The sequence below is a fragment of the Magallana gigas genome, chromosome 2, assembly GCF_963853765.1.
Source record: "Magallana gigas chromosome 2, xbMagGiga1.1, whole genome shotgun sequence".
NCBI classification, from domain to species: domain Eukaryota; kingdom Metazoa; phylum Mollusca; class Bivalvia; order Ostreida; family Ostreidae; genus Magallana; species Magallana gigas.
The window spans coordinates 50,067,906-50,091,203 of NC_088854.1; the positions used below are offsets into that span (position 1 = coordinate 50,067,906).

The 23,298-nt window shown below is 33.3% G+C and overlaps 1 long non-coding RNA gene across 1 annotated transcript in view; it reads left to right on the top strand.

Moving 5' to 3' along the window:
- The first annotated feature begins 6,868 nt into the window (after positions 1-6,868).
- Positions 6,869-23,298, top strand: part of LOC136273101 (uncharacterized) — a 73,993-nt gene continuing 57,563 nt past the window's right edge. Inside the window, exon 1 of the long non-coding RNA XR_010711277.1 lies at positions 6,869-6,970. This is a non-coding gene — a long non-coding RNA (uncharacterized lncRNA). The remainder of the gene's footprint in view (positions 6,971-23,298) is intronic.

A 23,298-nucleotide genomic window follows, 5' to 3' on the forward strand; every position in this document is an offset into this window, starting at 1 on the left:
AGTGACCAGGTACATGTATATATGTCTTATTGACCAATGACAGACGACTTTTAGCTCATTAATATGCATGTTTTACTAACTTCGTTCACTATATAAGCGCAAGTCCCGCCAAATCCAGTACCCACAGATTCTACCCTTTATGGCGCTAGTATCATTTACTGTTATATTCCATTCCTGATCTTCAAAGATCCAGTTATTTATTTATTATCTAAAGTCCTGGATACCTGGTAAGATCACTGTTAAACATATTATTGTAACATCATATTCAGTGATATTATCGGTAAATCACCGGTATTATAATTGGGAAAACCATTGTGTTTGTAATTTAATTTAATATGTAGTACATGTAATTGTCTTTCGTCAACGTGTGTGTGTTGTGTTGTGAATGTGTTTTCTGTGTTTTCTAGGTTTCTTTTCATATATAATATAAAAGCAAAGTACGAATCCAAGTCTTTGATCGTTATTTATTTAACGACCCTGTGACATATATATCAGTGGATATTGAATCACTGTATTGAATGTGTTTACTTGAAAAGATTTTGACAAACCATTCAGTTTGTAACAATCAATTATATCTAATTTATAAATTACATGCATGCATGTATTTAGAATGAAATACGGAACTTGGTCTTCAGTGAACAAAAATATATTATACCTATATGGAAACCGTTAGGTTCACTATAGTAGGCTTTCTTAGTTAATAAATTTAAACCGAGTAGATATACGTTCATCTTATTTATAGCTATAAAAATGTAAGAAAGAAAATAAAATCATTTCTTTTATTAAATGCATTGACACTATTAGGGTATTTGTTCAATTTCCCGCAATTTCCCGGTTTTCATGATCGCGGCGCCGTTCCAATATGTTTAAATATTTACATGTAATTGTATGACTGTACATGATTTTTAAACTATCAATTCTATAACAAACAAAATTACCCATTACCGGTGACGTATTTACTGCATGTGGCAATTGCAAATGACTTGTACATACAATTGTATGATGTGCCAGGCCGGGTATATTTGACATATTTACCCTTATACATATATTTAAATAATTAACCCCTATTTATGATCACCGGTACATTAATTAATTAGCCTCAAGATTTTACTCTTACATACATGTATCGTTAATGTGTAGACGTAACACCTTTGAAACCCAGAGCTAGGAAATAATACTTTGAAAATGAATTACAAATGTAAATTAACTTTTATTCACTAGACTTATCGTATACTCGTACATACTAAGATTCAACGCCTTTAGAAACCCTGACGTGCACCTGGGTACACGACACACCTGTTGTGTATATCTTGTATATTCTGTGTTAGTTCCAGGGGTTTTCTTAAGTTGGAAAAAACAATAGACTTTAATTAGATATACACAAACATGCACGTGTAGGGCCATCCTCTTCATCTTCCCGTGCTATGCATCTAGGTTGTTATTGGTCAGTGGTCCATTGGTTCCGAAGTGATTCCAAATAAGTCTGTCACCATTCACCCACTGTTCTGTCACATAGTCTTTAAAGGTCTCTGTCACTTCCGTCAGGTCGGCTTCATCACGGTCTTCCAGGGCTTGGAACCACACGTCTTCGATGCAAATTTTTTTTACCATAATGATGTTCAATTACTTGGTTTTATGACTTTGTAATTAAAAAATATTTAAGCTTATGTCGTTCATTTATTCACAGCTTGGACAAATTTGTTGAAGAAAGTGATTTTTTATCATAATTTTATCTCAGTCATAATTTAGATAATCATCATTTAAAATCTCTGATTTTAATTTATACCTTAAGATATAATGTTTTATTTTGTTAAGATGTAAATTTAAAAATGAAGAAAGATATTTAATTTTTTTTAATAATATCTAATGATTATTTAATTTATTTCACTGAAACATTTAGGTTATTTTAAAAAATGGTATTTTTAACATAATGTCAGGTACATGCAGCCATTAGCACTATTTATTACATCTTTTTTTTTTGTAAATTATAAATAAGACAATGTCGTCTACCTGTGAACCAAAGAATATACAGGTAAAGTCTACCTGTGTCCCTTTAGAGGGCCCCATAATTGCCTTGACCAATTATTATTTTTAATTGAGGAGTAGGCGTTCGGAGAACACACCCTGGGCACACGCCACAACTGTTGTGTATATCTTGTATATTCTTTGTTAGTTCCAAGGGTTTTCTTAAGTTGGACAAACAATAGACTCTATTTAGATATACACAAACGAACAAAACTATGTCTAGACAAACAAAGCAGTAATATCCTGCCCGATATAACAAAGGCAGTTGAGAGTCTTTTCATATTTAACATGTATCTAGCAGATCTAGAGTTAGAAATAATGAAAATTGAAAAAAAAAATACAAACCTTAAACCGATTATCAAATTAAATCATGCATTTTTGGTTCATTATCATTATTTTGTTTAATAACCGGATGAACTGAGAGAGAGAGAGAGAGAGAGAGAGAGAGAGAGAGAGATATTTTTCACCGATTGATTTATAATAGGAAACAAACATACTTTAATTAGTTTTATGCACATATTAAGATACAGAGATTGCGCTCATCCCTACAATAATTTTGAAACCCCCCAAAAATTATAAAGAATTTTATAACGGCAATCTGTGTCCATTGGAGCGGTGTTGATAGCGATCTGCGTTTCATGGAGCGACGATTAAAACCGCCTGGAACACCCCCCCCCCTTCCTTGGAAATTATATTATCACTCGGATGACCCCCTCCCATCTCTATAAAAGAGCTTTTGCATTTAATATATGTTTTTATTGTTCAGCTTGATCAATATTGACTTAAAGGCCACTTAAAGACAGTGTAAAGGCAGTGTAAAGAGAGCGTAAAAGCCACTTAAAGATGCTTAAAGGTGGCTTAAAGAAGTTTGGACATTAAGGACCTATAAGCACTTGCTTAAAGGTGACTTAAAGGCGGCTTAAAGGTTGTATAGCCTTTAAGCTCCTTTAAGTCACCTTTAAGCCACCTTTAAGGACTTGCTTAAAGATGGTTTTTCGCCCTGTGAATGTATTTAATTTATCAGAAGAGCATTAAAAGCAATATTTGAATGAAAATTTACTGAAAATACCAACATAAATTTTTCCAATCTTACCTGATGGAAAAAAGAAACAAAATCCTTTTAAATCAAATTTATGTCTTTATTCTTTGAGCATCGGATGGAAAGTGAATTTCATGAATCCGCTTTCCACCCGGCTCAATTCGGAATTGCTCTCATTGACCAATCAGGAAGCTTGATTTCGATGTCCTTAAGCTAATGTCGCAGAGTTGACACTAATTACTTATGTTAACAAAACAGCGAAACGTGTGAAAGTCAATAACCTAGTTTCCGAGAAAAGAGTTATTAACAATAAAGGATTATGCTGACTGATGGTGAAGATAAATAATTTTATCTATAAAGATTTCCGATGTGTCAACTCAATCTTCGAATCTTCAAAAGAGGCCGAAATTGGAAAGAATTTTCTTATTTACCTAAAGGTTAAAACAGCTGTGTTGCAAACACTATTGAAATAAAACCACTATTGAAATAAATTATTTCAATAGTGGTTAGGAATGTAATTCGTTAGAAAAATCACCCTGCAACCTCTATTGAAATAAAACCACTATTGAACTAAATTTTTTCAATAGTGGTTGGGGACGTTTTCATTAGGAAAATCAGTTTGCAACCACTATTGAAATACAACTACTATTGAAGTAATGATTTCAATAGAAGTTGGGGATGTATTTCATCATAAGAACTACTTTTAATTACAGACACCATTAAAGTACAACTACATGTACTATTAAATTTATTTTTTCAATCGTAGATTGGAATGAATTTTTCTTTATAAATATAACTATGTAATCACTATTGTAACACATTTGGAATGAAAGAAGTTGTATATCATTTTTGCAAACTATTTTGAAATGCAAGATATCTAACGAATAATTTCAAATACACAATTATGTTACAATTTTCGCTGCTGTGCAAAGAAAAAATAACCAATTCTCGCAAATGAACATGCATATACATTTGTTTTTATCTAACGAACGATTTCAAATACACTATTTTTGACTTATATATATATACTTGAAACTTGCATATTTTACGGTAACAATAAACGAGACTATAAAATTAATGTACTTATTTTAGAATTTTTATTGTTGTGCAGAAATAACCAATCCTCGCAGATCAACAAATAGAATTGATTTCATATTTTTTCTTTACCTTTCTCTTTAGTGTAAACCATAGTTTATTATGAATACAACATATATACAATGATGCATAATTAGGCAAGAAACCTTTCTCTTTCTTTAGATATATCATGTTTTATGTAAATTATTTGTACTAGAAGACAACGTTCTAAATTGCCAGAAGTTCTATTCAAAACCCCTGCATATTAAAAAATAATTTATAGCTTATATATCATTATAGATATATGTTATAGTGAATATCACTATTGAGATATATAATTTCGATAGTGGTTGGGGATGTACTTCATTATGACCAATATTGAATGAAAAAAATTATTTCGATAGTGGTTGGGTATGCGTTTCATTATAACCAGTACTATTGAAATAATTTATTTCAATGGTGGTTAGGTATGCATTTCGTTACAACCACTATTGGAATAATACATTTCAATAGTGGTTATGTATGCATTTCATTACAACCACTATTGAAATAATTTATTTCAATAGTGGTTAAGGATGCGGTTCATTACAACCACTATTGAAATAAAATATGTCAATAGTTGTAGGGATGCATGTCATTTTAATGCCTATTATTCCGACTCTGTATAATACTTTCGGTTCCAGATGACAGGTGGTATGGGAAACAAGACCATATAGAGGTAAATCAAAGAACATCATAATTCAAAAGGAATTCAATATCTCATAAGATATACTTCTTATGTTAAGAAATAATTTGCAATTACTATTGAAATACAAACACCACTTTTAATGTAACACGTCCCTTAAATTTCCGGAAGCTCATAATTACGTTAATTAGGTATGTGAAAGGGATTTTTATGTATTTCAACTATTACGATCAACGTTATTTCTTATTTCCTAACGATACAATGGGTGAATGTGACGTCTCTTTACGATATAATTATATTCTAAAATTAAAAAAAAAAATCAGGTAAACAGAGGCGGTATATATATATATATATATATATATATATATATATATATATATATATATATATATATATATATATATATATATAAAAGAAGCACTAGCAAACCAACAACACTCGTTATCTAAAGTGTCGGATCAAAAGATACAAGGTTATAAGATGAAATATAAAAAAGCACTAAAAATAACCAACGACACGAACAATAAAGTAAAATATTGTCAAATTTTCAGGACAACCCGTCCCTTCTTCAGGACAACAAAATAAAAACTACATAAGAAAGAAGAAAAACATCTACAAAACTAGCACTAAACTAAACTAAATAATATATAAGAACTAGATAATGTTTAAACACCGGATCAAAACGTGGCAGCTACATCTTTATATTTAAGAATTCGAGCCCGAGAAGGCTTAGTGTTTAAACATTATCTAGTTCTTATATATTATTTAGTTTAGTTTAGTTTAGATGAGAGTCGCCATCTTCGGATCGTCATACGTGAAGCGAGCTTCTTATTTTGCAGACTTTGTCATGCCATTTGAAGTAGATTGGTTTGTAGTTGGTGGTATGACAGCCTCTCAGCCCTGCCCAAACATAATCTACAAAATGGTGCGATACAGCCCGGAAATCGTTGTCGTTTGTTATTTTTTTTTTTCTACCACTTTTTGTATTATTACTATTTTTTTTTCTCTTACTTACTTATGCTAACTAACACATGTAATATTATGTTGTATTATAATTTATATATAATTTATTAGACCCTTGACATCACAATTTAATGTAAATATGTTATTGTACCTCATGTACCATTGTATGATAATGGTTTGAGAGAATAAATTGAATTGGGGGTGACGACCTTTCCTGTGGAACAGAGCCGTTTACTGTCATCGACTGTCTAACAAGCCTCTTCCACAGAATAAGAGATTTCACCCCCCGACAACCCGAGATTTTCTTCAGAGTCTCCAGAGGAAAATTCTGTTCTTCTCTACATCGAGAGGAACTTGACGCAAAGAGGAGAACTGTCAACAATAAGATTAAGAAAATCATTGGCAGAACCTTCATCAGAATAGACGTCAGGTTTCCCAGACACTATCTATACCAGACGAAATCCATTTCAACGATGCTGGGACTGTCATATAATTATTGCTGGGACACCCCAGCATAATTTCAGATCAGTGAGGGAAGACATACATGTACATGCATGTATTATCAAACAATGGGATAGCAAATTTAATATTTAAAAATAAAACGAGAGAGTAGTGTGTTCAAAACTGGTGGCGGGCATTAGACCATACATTATCCAAAAAACAATGCTGACAATTTAAGCGACTTGAATGCATTAATTTGATACAAATTTTTTCCCCCTACATTTAACGGCTTATCACAGGGGCTCGTCACGAAGTTTTTTCAACCTTTTATATATACCACCTCTATACTATAAAATACTGTATTTTATAGTATAGAGGTGGTATATATAATAAAAGGTTGAAAAAACTTCGTGACGAGCCCCTGTGGGCTTATTGATAGAAATTCAGAGGCCTGTGATCAGAGACATACCATAACGTTATTTATGTCTCTGTGTCGATATAAGATTTCGTATCTAATTTTAGAAATATTTTGCTTTTACACAGAAAGTTGATTGAATTTAAAATCACCACAAATGTCAGAACCATGTGTTTTTTTCGAGTCCTTTTGGGTTCTTTATGAAGCTAGTCATTTCGTACCATAACTATTTCGTACCAACCAACAAATAGGTTATGGTACGAAATGTCTATAATTCTTTGGGCGTATCGACAAATCGAAGTTACCAGATTTACAGTTTAGGAAAGAGGTATGTATACCAACGGTATCTATTTAATCCTCATGATATCTATAATATGTTTTACGTTGCGACCGTTTGGGCGCGTACAGAAGAAATTTAGTAATACGGGATTTTGAATTAATAATTTTTACTTTCGTTTTAAGAAGATTGGCATAGTCTATACAAGAATTGATGCCAATGACACGAAAAACATTTTCCTATAAAGATGGGGACTTAAACTCTTAATTTATTCTATTTGTGACCTATGTCACATGCCATTTTTTTTATATTGGGCCCCAAACACAGATTATAATTTTCTTGAAAATGTTGCTATAGTCTGTCCCAAGTTATTGCTTCCATCACTTGTTGATGATTTTTAATAAAATGATTAAAAATACACCTACCCGTGAAAGAATTACAGTTGAAATCGATGAAAGGGAATATATCCAAGATATCTTCATTAAACAATTATCATATTTCACTCGTAAAAGTCTACAGGAACGAAAACAAAGAACTATATATGATAAGAGTTAAATTTGGCCCCCATAATTCGCCATTTTTTAAGTGTTTCGGGTACAATAAAATGTTAACTAATTTTTTAGAAGAGTTGATATAAAATATATTTTTCATCTATTTATTTGATTTATTTGCACTCACTGGCAGTATATGACGTCAGAAGTGACGCCATTTCTATAATTCAATCAAAATCAGCCAAAAATTGACATTTTTCTTATCTATTTACGAATGGGAAATATAGAGCGCATGCTTGAACAAGGAAAATTTTTTTGTCACTTATTAGTCTTGACTAGATACATCTCTGATTAAAATATTTTATTTGTTCAAGAATGCGCTCTATGTTTTCGGAAGGAAAAACTGCTTGAAAACAAGCTGTTTTACGCTAAAAATGCAAAAATGGCGGGAAAAGGTTGTCTTTACAATGTCATATTTCTAAATTGTGGGCACTTGAACCAAAATGATTATTATGTAAACACATCACATACATATTTGTACTAAGAAAACAAAGAATGATAGTAAAATGATGATGTTCATTTTAGGGGGCCATTTTAGGCCCTTATCATATATAGTCCTTTCTTACAGAGATTTATAATGGGAAATGTTTCACTCATTAAAGTCCACAGGAACGAAATCAAATTTCTTACAGAGATTTATAATGGGAAATGTTTACATCTTTTCTCTATTCGGAGGTACTCGGCCGGGATACCTCGCACAATTTTTCAACGTTATAATCCTGGCTTATTAATGGCTGAAACAATGCAAAATCCCCGTAGACTTTCTATTTTTTGAATGTTTATTGAAACCTGAAGTGGTAACAGATAATCTGGACATTTTTCATATAAGTGGATGAACATAGTTTGAGCACAAAGATATTTATGTTTATTGAAACATCAAGCAAAAAGTGGTGGAAGCAAAACTCAGACAGAGTATAAAATGAAATCCTATAAATACAGTGAGGTTGCCATTAACGAATCGTCTCCATTAACGAATGGCTTTCAGGCCCCGCCTTCACCAACTTTCCTCAAGTCCTTACTCACCTCAAGTCTGAGTTTTTACCTCAATTTCATGCACTTCTCCTTTAAGGATTTGAGTTGAGGACTGAGCTGAGGGATTTTAAAAGTTTGGTGACGGTTGAGCTCTAATGTGAATGGCTCATTGTATGTAAGCATATTTGGTACCAAAGATTAATAAAATTATCTGTTTACAAGCACTGAAAGCGTCAGACAATTTCTTTATCAGAGAATAATTATGTTAGCTATAATGTTGTGGGTAGTCAGGGTTCCAATAACGAATCACCGAGATGCGGGGATCATGGAGGGATCATGTCAAAATTAATTGATACCGCTACGATTGTTTGCACATCTGCTTCAATTAAAAAAAACCCAGAAACAACAATAAAAGATTTAAAAAACACATCTCATTCCCATTTTCTAGAACATTTTTCCATTCGATTATGATTTCAATCATATTTTGGTTTCCCCAGTTTCGTGTATTAATACGGATATTTATTGATTTAAAAACCCATACCTTACAAATTAAAGTTATTCGTATTCGATGACATTTAGTAGTTTATTTCCTAAAAATATAATTTTTCTTGAACATGGATCCAGTTTGCAGATTCACTATACATTTTTAATTTTGTTTTTAAAATATTTCATATGTACAAACAATTGCTGATTCCATATATGTACAGGTCATGGAAAATATTTATTTTCCTTGAACACCTTTCCAGCTTGCACATTCATTCATTCACTATACATTTCTAGATTTGTTTTAAAATATTTCATAGTACAAATGATCGTTGATTCAAAGCGTCTCTTCCTGGTATTTTTTTTCTTTTTTTTTTCTTTTGCTGGATGTCAATACTGGGTCCCGTTTTTGTTTTTTGTTATTGGTTGCTTAACTATACAATCACTAAACACATTTCTAGTCAATTTTGTGTATTTTATTTTGTTTACTCTAAAATCGCCGTAGGATATGCTTTTAGATCTTTTAAAACCTTGTTTTATAATAAGTTACCGCTGTGTATTCAAACTTCAACTTTTATAACGTACGTGCTAAAAAATCTTAAAAAAAAATTTGAAATGGCTAAATTTTTTTGAATAATTAAAAAAAAAATGCAGAAATTTAATTTTATTTTTTCTTCTTTTTTTTAAACTTTTCATTCGATGAGTTATTTTCCTTTAAGTTTCTATATGTTTATTTTTTTTAAGTGTCATTGCAATGCCGCATGAAAAATCTATGATATAGTACATATATGTTATGAAAACCCAATCTGATACAGTATTTAAATAATATCGACACATATAATTTCAATGCAAATACCTTAAACCCATTGCGACACAAACTTCATCATTCTGTGAGTTCTATGGACTGAATAACGTCACTTTTCTATGCAATTTGGGGAAAACCCTTGTATGTCGGTTTTTTAGCTCACCTGAGCTGAAAGCTCAAGTGAGCTATTCTGATCACATTTTGTCCGTCGTCCGTCTGTCTGTACGTCTGTAAACTTTTCACATTTTGAACTTCTTCTCTAAAACCACTTCGCCAATTTCAACCAAATTTGGCACAAAGCATCCCTATAGAAAGGTGATTATAAATTGCAGAAATGAAAGACTGACCTTTATTTTAAACGGAGAAAACCTCGAAACTGTAGAAAAAGGGGGGTGCATTTTAGAAAATCTTCTTCCCTAGAACTACTGATTCAAATTCAACGTAATTTTGCATAAATAATCCTTATGAAAAGGAAAATATATTGTGCAAAAATTATTGGTGAATTCTGTTTCAAATTTGAGTTATTTACGAAAATAAAAATAGAGATAATCGCGGTCAATCGGTTTATAACTTCGGGTTTGGTATTCCATATCGAAAACGAAAGTTTTTTGTATAAAGTGCGTATAAATTAAGTAGCCATGTTTGAATGTTGACGCATGACAAACGGGTTAAACTGACAAAGAGGAATTTGCTTGTTGTGCAACAGTTTACGTGCGAAGGGATACTTGAAACTTGCTAAACATATTTGTACCGATTTCGTGAAGTGAATTGAGGTTAAATCTTTCAATGCGTTGACATTTTCACTCGTAACCGTGGTTTTACGTTGTTTTGAATTTTGTTTATGCTTTTTAACTTAAGGGGGGGGGGGGGTATTGCCTGTATTTTTTAATTTTTACGTATTGAATCAAATATAGACTTCAGTAAATCAGACAGTTAATTGTTTACCTGCGCAAAATGAGCAAAATCTGATGCACTAACAATATATTATATTATAAATACTATACATTCTATTGGTAATTCGGTACGATCTCTACGTAATGGTTGATTGTAATGCAACGTGTTTTGTTAAAATGCTGTGCATTTTCAGTCTAAACATAGGTATATATATATTATGAAAAATAAATTGTGCTCTCTCTTTGTTTTAGTGCATATTTCATCTGTTTTAATTGTTTACAATTTTTCCTACTAACCATATTCAGCTGTGTCAAGTTTCGAATTATAAGCAAGATACAGAGCTTTGCTCACAGAACTGAGGCCATGCTTTTGTTTATTCTGAATAGGAAATACCAAGTTTAAAAATCTTAAGTTGAATGTTATTAACTCTTGTGAACAAAAAATTGACTCAAACCAAGAAGAATTGTGAGTTCTGTATCTTGCTTATAATTCTACGATTGACGCTGAAATTTTGATTTATCACTAGAAATGTCTCACTAAACCTTAAATACTTGTACAGAAAAATTAAAAGAATGATATGCTGTAGCAACTTTTTGGGGCCCCTCCTAATACGATGAATCTACACCAACTTTGTTGGGTTTTCAGACACAATTAAATAAAAACGACCTCTTTAAAACAGTTTTAAAAATTACTGTTACGGAGATAAATGTTTTATCGCTATTCTTAAGAAAAAAATTACAGCGGAAAATCATCTTAAATTGTAGCCATTTGTTAATGTTGATTTTAAATAAAGATGAAAATAAAGGGTGGGCCTTAGTAAAATAGAGTGATATGCCTGTCAATACATTGCAGTCTGAGGCTCATTGAGAGGGGTAGGGGGCTAGACCTTATCAGAAATCTTATAAGCAAAAAAAAAAAGATTTTGAGTACGGCTATGTCTAACTTTGCCCCAAAAAAAGTCGGGGGGGGGGGGGGGGGACCCGTCCACCCAGTTCCGACGCCTTTGGGTGACTAGATTTACCGAAATACCCCTGATTTACCGAAATGCCCGGTGAAAACACCGAAATACCCTTCAAAAACACCAAAATGCCTCATTTGAGCACAAATATTTAACATCTTAGTTTGAATCTAAGTGTTTAAATGTATTTCCCCAATTTTCAGTTTGATAATGTAAGTATTTTGACATAAATAGCGATTTTTAACATGTGTAGACATTGGGTTAAAAACGATAACTCTTGCATGAATTGCTTTTCACTCGAATAGAGGTGTGAAATTTTATTCCCAAAATAAAATAACTAAGAATTAAAAATAACAGTTTATCAGCTTCTAATTTTTAATATTGATGAAATGATAAATAATAAGATGACATGATAATATGAAAATTTAATGAAAGAGTTGTCTTTCTTGGAAGAATTGCATTATCATTTAATATTTATTCGTTTGATGAGATATCGGCGCTTCTGATTGGTTGAAAAATTTCTTTGATACCTGCATCAATAAAATTTTCGCCGGATCTACTTTTCTCAACTGTTCTGATCTAACACTATTTATAGAACGGGAATTTTCAAGATAAACACTGTCAACAAAATGTAAAGTTGTGTCTGTTTTATTGACAGCAAACAAAATGCAACCTTGTGAATATAAAAACTTGAAAGTTTAACCTTCAAAAATAAACAAAACACATTGTTTGATTCACGAAATAGAAAATTAAGCGTCTTCTGACGATTTCGTCTGCTTGAGATCAATCAACCTTTACAGCGAGGCTGGCTGTTCCTTTTCCAGGAATATTATAACGAATATATAGGTTATATAAACTTTCACGGTAACACAGCTGTTCAAATTTGGTAAGGATAATTTTTAAATTTACACACGTAGATGATCGGTCATCAGAATAAGCGTCATAAAGAAAAGCTATGAGTAATGCATCAACTCCTTCGGCGCATTCCAAGTGGCAGATATACCATTTAAGTACATCACTGGCTATCTAGTTACCACAACGTTTACAAAAGTCGCTTATACATACTATACTTTGTCGACATATCAGCTATTTTCGTCCACGATCGCCTTTCCTTGGATGGTTATGTCCAGTTGTATATTCCAGCGATCTCACATGAAAACTAGTTTTATTACGAGTTTTTCTGCACAGTGAATAATATCACAAGCTATCGCATGTATTTTCCTTTCGTTTTCAATTCAGCCGGTTCAGATTTTAACTCACTATTTGTGTTTAATCCGTTAAATTCAGTACAATAGCTCTGCATCAGCTGAAGGCGCATCCATTTTGAATATTGTTGCTGTTGTTGTTTTGTATTCATATGCGCCGCTTTATTTACATTATTTACATTTTTGATCAATGACACTTCACATTTTTTGATTTGAAAATGTTATATTAAATGATAAGAAAGGAACATAAAAATTTTTCTATTGATCGTCGTATCAAAGAAAAAATTGACCGGAAAATTTTTTCATCAATACGCTACGCGCATTGATGAAGTTTTCCGGTCAATTTTTTCTTTGATACGTCGATCAATATAAAAATAATTATCTTCATTTCTTAATTAATCAATAACCACGAAAATCGGCTGATTTATTCAAAAAATTAACTTTATATACAATAACTATCTATATACAATACTAAACATACACTCTTTTTGGCGTAATAATGGGCATTTTGGTGTTTTTGAAGGGTATTTCGGTGTTTTCACCGGGTATTTCGGTAAATCCCGGGTATTTCGGTAATTCTAAGTACCGTAATATTTGCGGAATATGGTATACCTTCAGGATCTAAGTGATAAAGTTAATGCAGTACAAATGCAGTACATTTGATGCCTGTTTCGAAATGATAAAGATAATGCAGTACAAATGCAGCACCTTTGATGCCTGTATCTAAATGATAAAGATAATGCAGTACACCTATGGCTGTCATATGTGAATGATAATGATAAGGCAGCAGAAATGCAGTATACCTTTAATACCAGTATCTCTTAATAAAGATAAAGCAGTAGAAATGCAGCCTATTGGCAGTACAAAAGCAGCATATGTAATTGTGTGTCACTAACAGAAAGTTTTTGCAGCACATTTTCAGTATATTTACAGTAGATTATCAGCATATACTGGTGCGCAGTACATTATGCTAATAAGTACTGCAAATATACTTCAATTTTGCAGTAGATATCAAGTATAATTGCAGCACTGTTGCAGCATTTACTGCCTTTGCAGTATCTGCTGCAATTCTGTAAGGGTACTTTCTGATGCCCGTTCTTCAACAATGAATTGCATAAAATCTACACACATTTTTGATAGTTTTTCGAACACAAGTAAATGAAAATGACGTCTTTTAAACAGTTTCCATAGTCCTGACACATTATTATTAACCGGGTTTTCCAACGGAAAAATCCGGTTATTAAAATGGTGAAAATGGCGGGCGGGCGGGCGGCTGCCAAAAGGGTACCCTCATTGTACGGATAACGCCTCCTACAGTTCTCAAGATAGGAAGTTGTTCTTTTGCAGATCAATTGTACATATATCAGAGGTGTGCATATTGCTAGGATTTTGATTTCTGATAATTTATCGAAAAAATACCAGCTTTTGAACTTAGTCATTTTTTGGCAAAATACTGCATATAGGGTACCCTCATTGTCCCTCATTGTACGGATAATTTCTCCTACAGTTCTCAAGATAGGAAGTTGTTCTTTTGCAGATCAATTGTACATATATCAGAGGTGTGCATATTGCTAGGATTTTGATTTCTGATAATTTATCGAAAAAATACCAGCTTTTGAACTTAGTCATTTTTTGGCAAAATACTGCATATAGGGTACCCTCATTGTACGGATAATTCCTCCTACAGTTCTCAAGATAGGAAGTTGTTCTTTTGCAGATCAATTGTACATATATCAGAGGTGTGCATATTGCTAGGATTTTGATTTCTGATAATTTATCGAAAAAATACCAGCTTTTGAACTTAGTCATTTTTTGGCAAAATACTGCATATAGGGTACCCTCATTGTACGGATAATTCCTCCTACAGTTCTCAAGATAGGAAGTTGTTCTTTTGCAGATCAATTGTACATATATCAGAGGTGTGCATATTGCTAGGATTTTGATTTCTGATAATTTATCGAAAAAATACCAGCTTTTGAACTTAGTCATTTTTTGGCAAAATACTGCATATAGGGTACCCTCATTGTACGGATAATTCCTCCTACAGTTCTCAAGATAGGAAGTTGTTCTTATGCAGATCAATTGTACATATATCCGAGGTGTGCATATTGCTAGGATTTTGATTTCTGATAATTTATCGAAAAAATACCAGCTTTTGAACTTAGTCATTTTTTGGCAAAATATTGCATATAGGGTACCCTCATTGTACGGATAATTTCTCCTACAGTTCTCAAGATAGGAAGTTGTTCTTTTGCAGATCAATTGTACATATATCAGAGGTGTGCATATTGCTAGGATTTTGATTTCTGATAATTTATCGAAAAAATACCAGCTTTTGAACTTAGTCATTTTTTGGCAAAATACTGCATATAGGGTACCCTCATTGTACGGATAATTCCTCCTACAGTTCTCAAGATAGGAAATTGTTTTTTTGCAGATCAATTGTACATATATCAGAGGTGTGCATATTGCTAGGATTTTGATTTCTGATAATTTATCGAAAAAATACCAGCTTTTGAACTTAGTCATTTTTTGGCAAAATATTGCATATAGGGTACCCTCATTGTACGGATAATTTCTCCTACAGTTCTCAAGATAGGAAGTTGTTCTTTTGCAGATCAATTGTACATATATCAGAGGTGTGCATATTGCTAGGATTTTGATTTCCAATAATTTATAAAAAAAATACTAGCTTTTGAACTTAGTCATTTTTTGGCAAAATGTTGCATATACATGTAGGGTACTCCATTTCACTGGATAAGGGTTGACATGGATTATGGATACAGTTTACATAAAAGGAAACCCGGTTTGCTGTCACATTGACAGCTTTTCACTTGTTTTGAGGATAAAAGCATTATCAGTGTTCTTGAAAAAATATTGCAATGGAAAATCATCTTTGATTGTGGACATTTGTCATTTTTCAATAAAGCTTGAAATCATTGGTAAAATAGACTGATATGCCTGCCAATACATTAATTTGAATTATAGCTCTTTAACATGTGACAACATTTTTCAGTTAAGTTTATTCATCAGTCAAGTGAGTTTGGATATGAAACGTCATACGAAATGAATTCATGCCTGGTAAATGACAATCGTTTATAATGGAGAAGGCCAAGCAAATTTTTTAATGTTTTTAATTTGAGGAATTGAGCGCAATCTTTCTGGTGCATTGAGGTACACTTTTCTTCTTTCACATATAGGATTTTTTAAAATAAACTACAATAACTAGTAAATAGTGGAGGTAGAAAATGTACCTTTATGCTCTCGTGTATTTTACTCATTTTATAAAGTGAATTGATGGGGGGGGGGGGGGGGGGGGGGCGCTAAAATAAAGGGAACTGGAAGTTAACCGTGACCACCAACTGAAAATTTAGTTATTTACTAGACTTTGACCCGTGACCACGGGTTGACATATTGCATATGATATCGGACATTCACGAAATAGATACATCAACACACCGTATTGTTGACATTTACATAACCAAGCTTTAAGCAGCTGTTAAGCCTATAATGCTATTAATTTCACTACACTCTGCTGAGTTAGAATAATCTGTGTCTTCGGAGAGGCCTTCCTCTTAGTTAAAATGCCTCTCATATACCCGTCATGTAGCGAAAAATTACAGAATTGCTCGGAAACGATTTTGGAGAAAATTAATGAAGCTGCATTAAAAACGACAGTCAAATTATTCATAACAAACCATTTTGAGGCTGTAAATACCTTTCATCTAAAAATTTAATTCATGTTAATGAAGAATTCAACACTATTTCACCAACGTTTTGATCGTCATTCTACTGTATTTCTTTGTTTCCTTTGTACAGATATATACGTGCTACTTTTTCATAACTTTCATTTTGATTCAAGTGCCCACAATTTAGAAATATGACATCGTAAAGATAACCTATTCCTGCCATTTTTGCATGTTTAGCTTAAAACGGCTTGTTTTCAAGCAGTTTTTCTTTCAGAAAACATAGAGCACATGCTTGAACAAACAAAATATTTTAATCGGAGATGTATCTAGCCAAGAATAATAAGTGACAAAATTTTTTCTTTGTTCAAAGCGTCGCTCTATATTTCCCATTGGTATAAAGATATGAAAAATGTCAATTTTTGACTGATTTTGATTGAATTCTAAAAATAGTGTCACTTCTGACGTCAGATACTGCCAGTGAGTGCATATTAATCAAATGAATAGGTGAACAATATATTTTATAACAACTGTTCTGAAAAATAACATAACAATTTTGTGTATCTGAAACACTTTAAAAAATGGGGAATTATGGAGCCCAATTTGATTCATACCATATATAGTTCTTTACACGTATTTGTATTATCGTTTCTGAGTTTATCCATGCAAATGTGATATTTTGGAAACGTAACCTTAGCTTCACGTGATTTAGCATGAATGTAATGCGCGTGCGCAAGATTGTAAAATCCAAAAAATCCAGGTAAGTTCCGGAATTTTTAAAGGTATTTTCGTTGATTATTAATTAGTGAAGTTTGATTTAGAAAAAATAAAAACAAATTGGTAATCTTCAAGTACCCATGATGTTTAAATATAGAAAACAAAAGACAGTACTCTTCCGATTTCTCGGTATTAAAGTTAAAAAATTCGAGTTACTTTAATATAGTAGTATAGAAAATACATATGATCTTATTTTCGGTAAAACTGGTATTCCGTAAAGGTACATATGTCAAAGATTAAGTATATATTATGCATAAATAAGTGTAAAATTCGGATATTCATTTTTTGTTAATCTACCAAGGGGCCACATGGCACAGTATCCTTTGAACACCCATATAAAGCCAGTGTTGCTCAGGTGAGTGATGTGGCCCATTGGGCCTCTTGTTAGCTCACGTGAGCTTAAAGCTCAAGTGAGCTATTCTTATCACATTTTGTCCGTCGACCGTCTGTCCATCTGTCTGTAAACTTTTTACATTTTAAACTTCTTCTCTAAAACTGTTTGACGAATTTCAGCCAAATTTGGCACAAAGCATCCTTATGGTACCTGGTAAGGCAAATAGAAATTCCAGAAATGAAAGACCGATCTTTATTCAAAGTGGAGAAATCCTTGAAAATGTAGGAAAAGGGGGATGCATTTCAAAAAATCTTCTTCTCAAAAACTACTGATTCAGAATCAAATTCAAAGTAATTTGCCATAAATATTCCTTATGGAAGGGAAAAATAAATTACGAAAATTATGGGCTGATTTTGTTTCAAATCTGAGTTTTTATGAAAATGATAATAAAAGGAAATGCGTGTTTCGATCAGATTATAACTTCGGGTTTGGTATTCCATACTTCTAAAACGGGACGGTGTAAAAGAAGGTTCTTTGTTTAAAGCAGTTGTTTTTGAATAAAGATAAAAATAATGGGTGGATTTTAGTAAAATACAGTGGTATGCCTGTCAATACATTGGCTATTATAACTCTTTTACATGTCACCTGACAACATTTTTCATTTGAGTGTATTCAATAATCAAGTGAGTAAGGTTAAAAAGTCACGGGAGTTTACGCCAGGTAAACAACAGTCGTTTATTATCGGGAAGACCAATTAAATTTTTGAATGTTTTTAATTTGAGGAATTGTAATCCTTCTGTCTTACGGATCCAATTGAGGGTCAGTGGTGTAACAGTGGTGTAACATGTACATTTTTCTCCAAATAAAATTAACTGACAATAATACATGTATATTTGAAAACACCAGTGCATTTATAGTAATGTCTTTTTTATGCTCCATTGAAAGAAAAATCCAGTTGTGTTCTTTTTAATGCTCAAATTAAAAATTTGTTGAGTAACATCAAGACTTTGTCTCAAATGTTATGTTGGTCACTATGTAAATGTGTCAAATATTTTCTGTTATCTAATTCTAATAACTTAAAATGAATTTTGTTGATATAAACCTTATGTCCATCATTTTAAAAGAATTATTTTATTTTATTTCAGAATTTTTTCCTATACTATATACCTGTTACACCACTGACAAAATTTTCACAGTTCATTAAATTACGGTCTAATTATCAACCAAATGGTAGATTCCAATGTTTGCAAATTTTTAGATGTTATACTTCATTGTTTGTTAAATGTGTTTTTTGCAATCAAAGTAATTTTTTCAGCAATAATTTTCTCATGTTATTCATTTTTCAAAAGTCTGCATATTTTGATAATGACCCATATAACATTTTACATATGATGGACAGTTCTGACTAGTTCGGCCCATTTACGCCGATCATGAGTGAACATTTAGTATTCAAAATTAAGATTGATATTTTATTTCTAAATAAAGTAACAAAACCGTCAAAACTGCCAATCAAAGAGTCTGGATGCAGGATTTGAGTCTCCGAGTCCTGGGTCTCAGAGTCCCCCACCTAGTATGAGGCATCACTTACTCATAATACGTCCATTCATACATGGCATAAAAGGTTACAAAGGTTAATATATAGAATACACAATACAATTACATGACTCAATATAGAGTACCAGAGCTATCGTTGCAGACACAGAATCGCCAAATATGACACTTGTTTTTAAACTCTCAATTTGGATATTATTATGCCCATATTATTCGCCTGGTTTTATAACATCATTTAGGAATACTACGCAGTGCTACAAGATTCACAGAGTTCATTCTATCAATTATCCCTAGCACCAGTCAGTGCGCAGCACCTAGGTACACTCAAATATCATAGTGACCATTATTTAATACTAGCAATTTAAGGTCATAGCATGGCTATCTGTTTACATACGCCTGGCGCCCAGAATAGGAAAGCGTCCTTGATCTACCCTTGATCAGACGAGCTTCCTAGTGACTACCAGTCAGAACATCTATTTTAAGAGATAGTATCAAGTGACATGTTTCCACCTCTGGCTTGGAACATCATACATCTCCAAAAACAAATCTATAACCAGGATGTATACACGTACATAAAATCATATGGCTTGATTATATCGCATTACAATCATGAAAACAATAATGAATAAAGTATGATAATAATGACCAAAATGAAATAACCATAGTTGAATATAATCGTAATTCATCATCGAAGTAGTACTAAGTATGGTTAAGCTTAATGTCACATATATATACAAAGTCAATGCATACTTGTAAGTTCACAAAATATCTCTTCCTTCTTAGGGGCGAGGCTAGCGTCATAGGTTCGGAGTCCATCGGTTTCTTCCTGAAGTTCTCCAGAGTGAATCACCAAATGCGAGATTTATATTAGCACAAGATAACGCACATTTCTACTTTTACACAATTCACATTTTTAATTTTCACTAAACTTCACAATGCTTTTATAAGGAATACACAATTTCTTCGCGGCTGTAGCTTAATTATTCATCCATCATCGGCACCCGTGGATAGAGGGTCGGCGCGGATGGCGAGGCGACTTCTCGCGGAGCGTCTCCTGCGTTCCTCTGTTGCGTAGACAACGCGGCCTTCTCTTCCAGGTATTTACGTGCCAGCTCTGGGTCCGGTCGATAGTATTTGGCCCATGGATATTCTTCATTTTTCTCCTCTCCAAGATATTGTTGTGCTAGTTTAGTCGAAATTATCCCCGTGTTACTGGTCAATTTGCAAGTTGCGATTCTTCCGCTTCGTCGGGGTTTCTCTTGGATTCTAGTGACTTTCGGGATTGGTTCAAGTTCAATAATGTCGCTAGAGGTCCTTTTCTCTGGATTCTCACAACAAAATACAGTGTCTTTGGAAGAACCTTTCTTATCTCCGTCACTACCCCTTTTTCGACAACCTGTCCAGCAACCACTGATTTTAAGAGATAGTATCAAGTGACATGTTTCCACCTCTGGCTTGGAACATCATACATCTCCAAAAACAAATCTATAACCAGGATGTATACACGTACATAAAATCATATGGCTTGATTATATCGCATTACAATCATGAAAACAATAATGAATAAAGTATGATAATAATGACCAAAATGAAATAACCATAGTTGAATATAATCGTAATTCATCATCGAAGTAGTACTAAGTATGGTTAAGCTTAATGTCACATATATATACAAAGTCAATGCATACTTGTAAGTTCACAAAATATCTCTTCCTTCTTAGGGGCGAGGCTAGCGTCATAGGTTCGGAGTCCATCGGTTTCTTCCTGAAGTTCTCCAGAGTGAATCACCAAATGCGAGATTTATATTAGCACAAGATAACGCACATTTCTACTTTTACACAATTCACATTTTTAATTTTCACTAAACTTCACAATGCTTTTATAAGGAATACACAATTTCTTCGCGGCTGTAGCTTAATTATTCATCCATCATCGGCACCCGTGGATAGAGGGTCGGCGCGGATGGCGAGGCGACTTCTCGCGGAGCGTCTCCTGCGTTCCTCTGTTGCGTAGACAACGCGGCCTTCTCTTCCAGGTATTTACGTGCCAACTCTGGGTCCGGTCGATAGTATTTGGCCCATGGATATTCTTCATTTTTCTCCTCTCCAAGATATTGTTGTGCTAGTTTAGTCGAAATTATCCCCGTGTTACTGGTCAATTTGCAAGTTGCGATTCTTCCGCTTCGTCGGGGTTTCTCTTGGATTCTAGTGACTTTCGGGATTGGTTCAAGTTCAATAATGTCGCTAGAGGTCCTTTTCTCTGGATTCTCACAACAAAATACAGTGTCTTTGGAAGAACCTTTCTTATCTCCGTCACTACCCCTTTTTCGACAACCTGTCCAGCAACCACTACAGCATATACCATCCCACTTTTTTATAGTTTTACGTTTCTTAATACAAAGTCCTATCGTTATTGTTACTGCCAAAGTTAAACACACATAAAACCAGGGGCTTCCCAATAAAGACAAGAATTTCATGTGATGCAAATTAGTTTATGGCAATTCCGCCATAATTGAATTCATAGGGAAAACTTAAATATCTTTGGTCTTATGATTGAACCATGAAAACCTGAGCAACCTTGTCCCATACTCAAGATGTCGATCGCAAAATTTGATTGTTTTTACCAATGATTTTAAATCACATACAAAAATCACACTTTAAAAAAATAATTTCTTCCTTAATGGCTGTTTCATGTATATCGAGTATGTGTTAAATCTTTTTAACTCCGCATATACATACATATAACCAAGGTGCTGATTCTGCGTTTGCTAGTCGGCGAATCTCAATACATGTTTTATGTCACAGGGGGTCATCCTGTCATACCTTTTTAAAAGCGTGCAATATATACAAAGCTAAGCTTATTCAAGATTATTTACATCTACAATATACGATAAATTTAACTTATTTATCCTACTAAATTGAGTAATTGCTTCATAATAGCCAAACAATCCTCAGAATGCCTTTGTTTGCTATTTTTCTTACGGGGTTTAGGGATTGGTTTGAGCCTAGACCTACTTTAGGGACTATTTCATCTATTTCCATATTTTCATCTAAGGGTACATTTGGGTTATCAAAGGGTATTTCATAGTCTTGACCACTATTTTCATCACATTGTTCTGACTCATGGGTCTCATCCGATTCTGAATCTACGGTCTGCGCATTCTCGTGTTTATACTGCTGATCATCCATGATCTTCTTAGCTCTTATAAGCCTCTGAAGTTCTGCGAGGGGTATATCCTCTTCGTCTGAAGATCCTTCTCTTTCCCATTGTTTGGACTGTATAGCTCTTTCCAATGGTTCTGGTTGCATGTCTTCATTTTCTGACGACGATTCATCTTCTGGTGGCACCACATAGTTAGTTTTTCTTAGAGTTCTTCCACCATCTTCAGTAGTTTGTGAAAGGGGCCAGTGCGAAATATCTGCCAGTCTTAATTGTCGTGCATGGCATTTGGTGGTTAATCCAGTCAATTGGTCTCTCACCACGAAACTAACTGGTCCTTTCTGCTCAATGATACGATAATATAGTAGCCACTTTTTATCTAACTTATTTTGTCTCCTGTTGTTCTTAAGGTAGACAGGGTCACCTACCTGAAAATTTTCGTCTTTGCTTTTCTTATTGGCCTGAGCTTTCTGTTTCTTCTTGGCTTCCTTCATATTACGATGTACTAGCAGGAAAGCTTTATGTTGTTCTTGTAGGGCGATCTTGTGTTGTTCTTCTCCCGCATATCTCCTTCGAGGTTTCATTAACGTATCAAGAGGTAATACGACATCTCTGTTGTACATAAGGTAATATGGGGAAAACTTTGACGAATCGTTAGGATGGAAACGAATGGCTGCCAACGTCTGATTAAGATGAATATCCCATGTTTGAGCGTTGTCTGTTGTTTTCTTAGCCATCACGTCATGTAGAGTTCTATGAAATCTTTCTACTTTACCATTACCTTGAGGGCTGTAATAAGATGTTTTGATATGGTTGATATTCAATTCTTTTAAAGTTTCTTCCACTTTCTTATTCACATTTTCTGTTCCATTGTCTGTGAGGATTTGAAGAGGACAGCCATATCTTGGATATATTTCTTCTAAGATAAGATGTACTATGTTGTCAGCTGACTTATCAGGAACGGGAAAAGCTTCTGGCCAACCAGAGTAAATGTCAATAAAAGA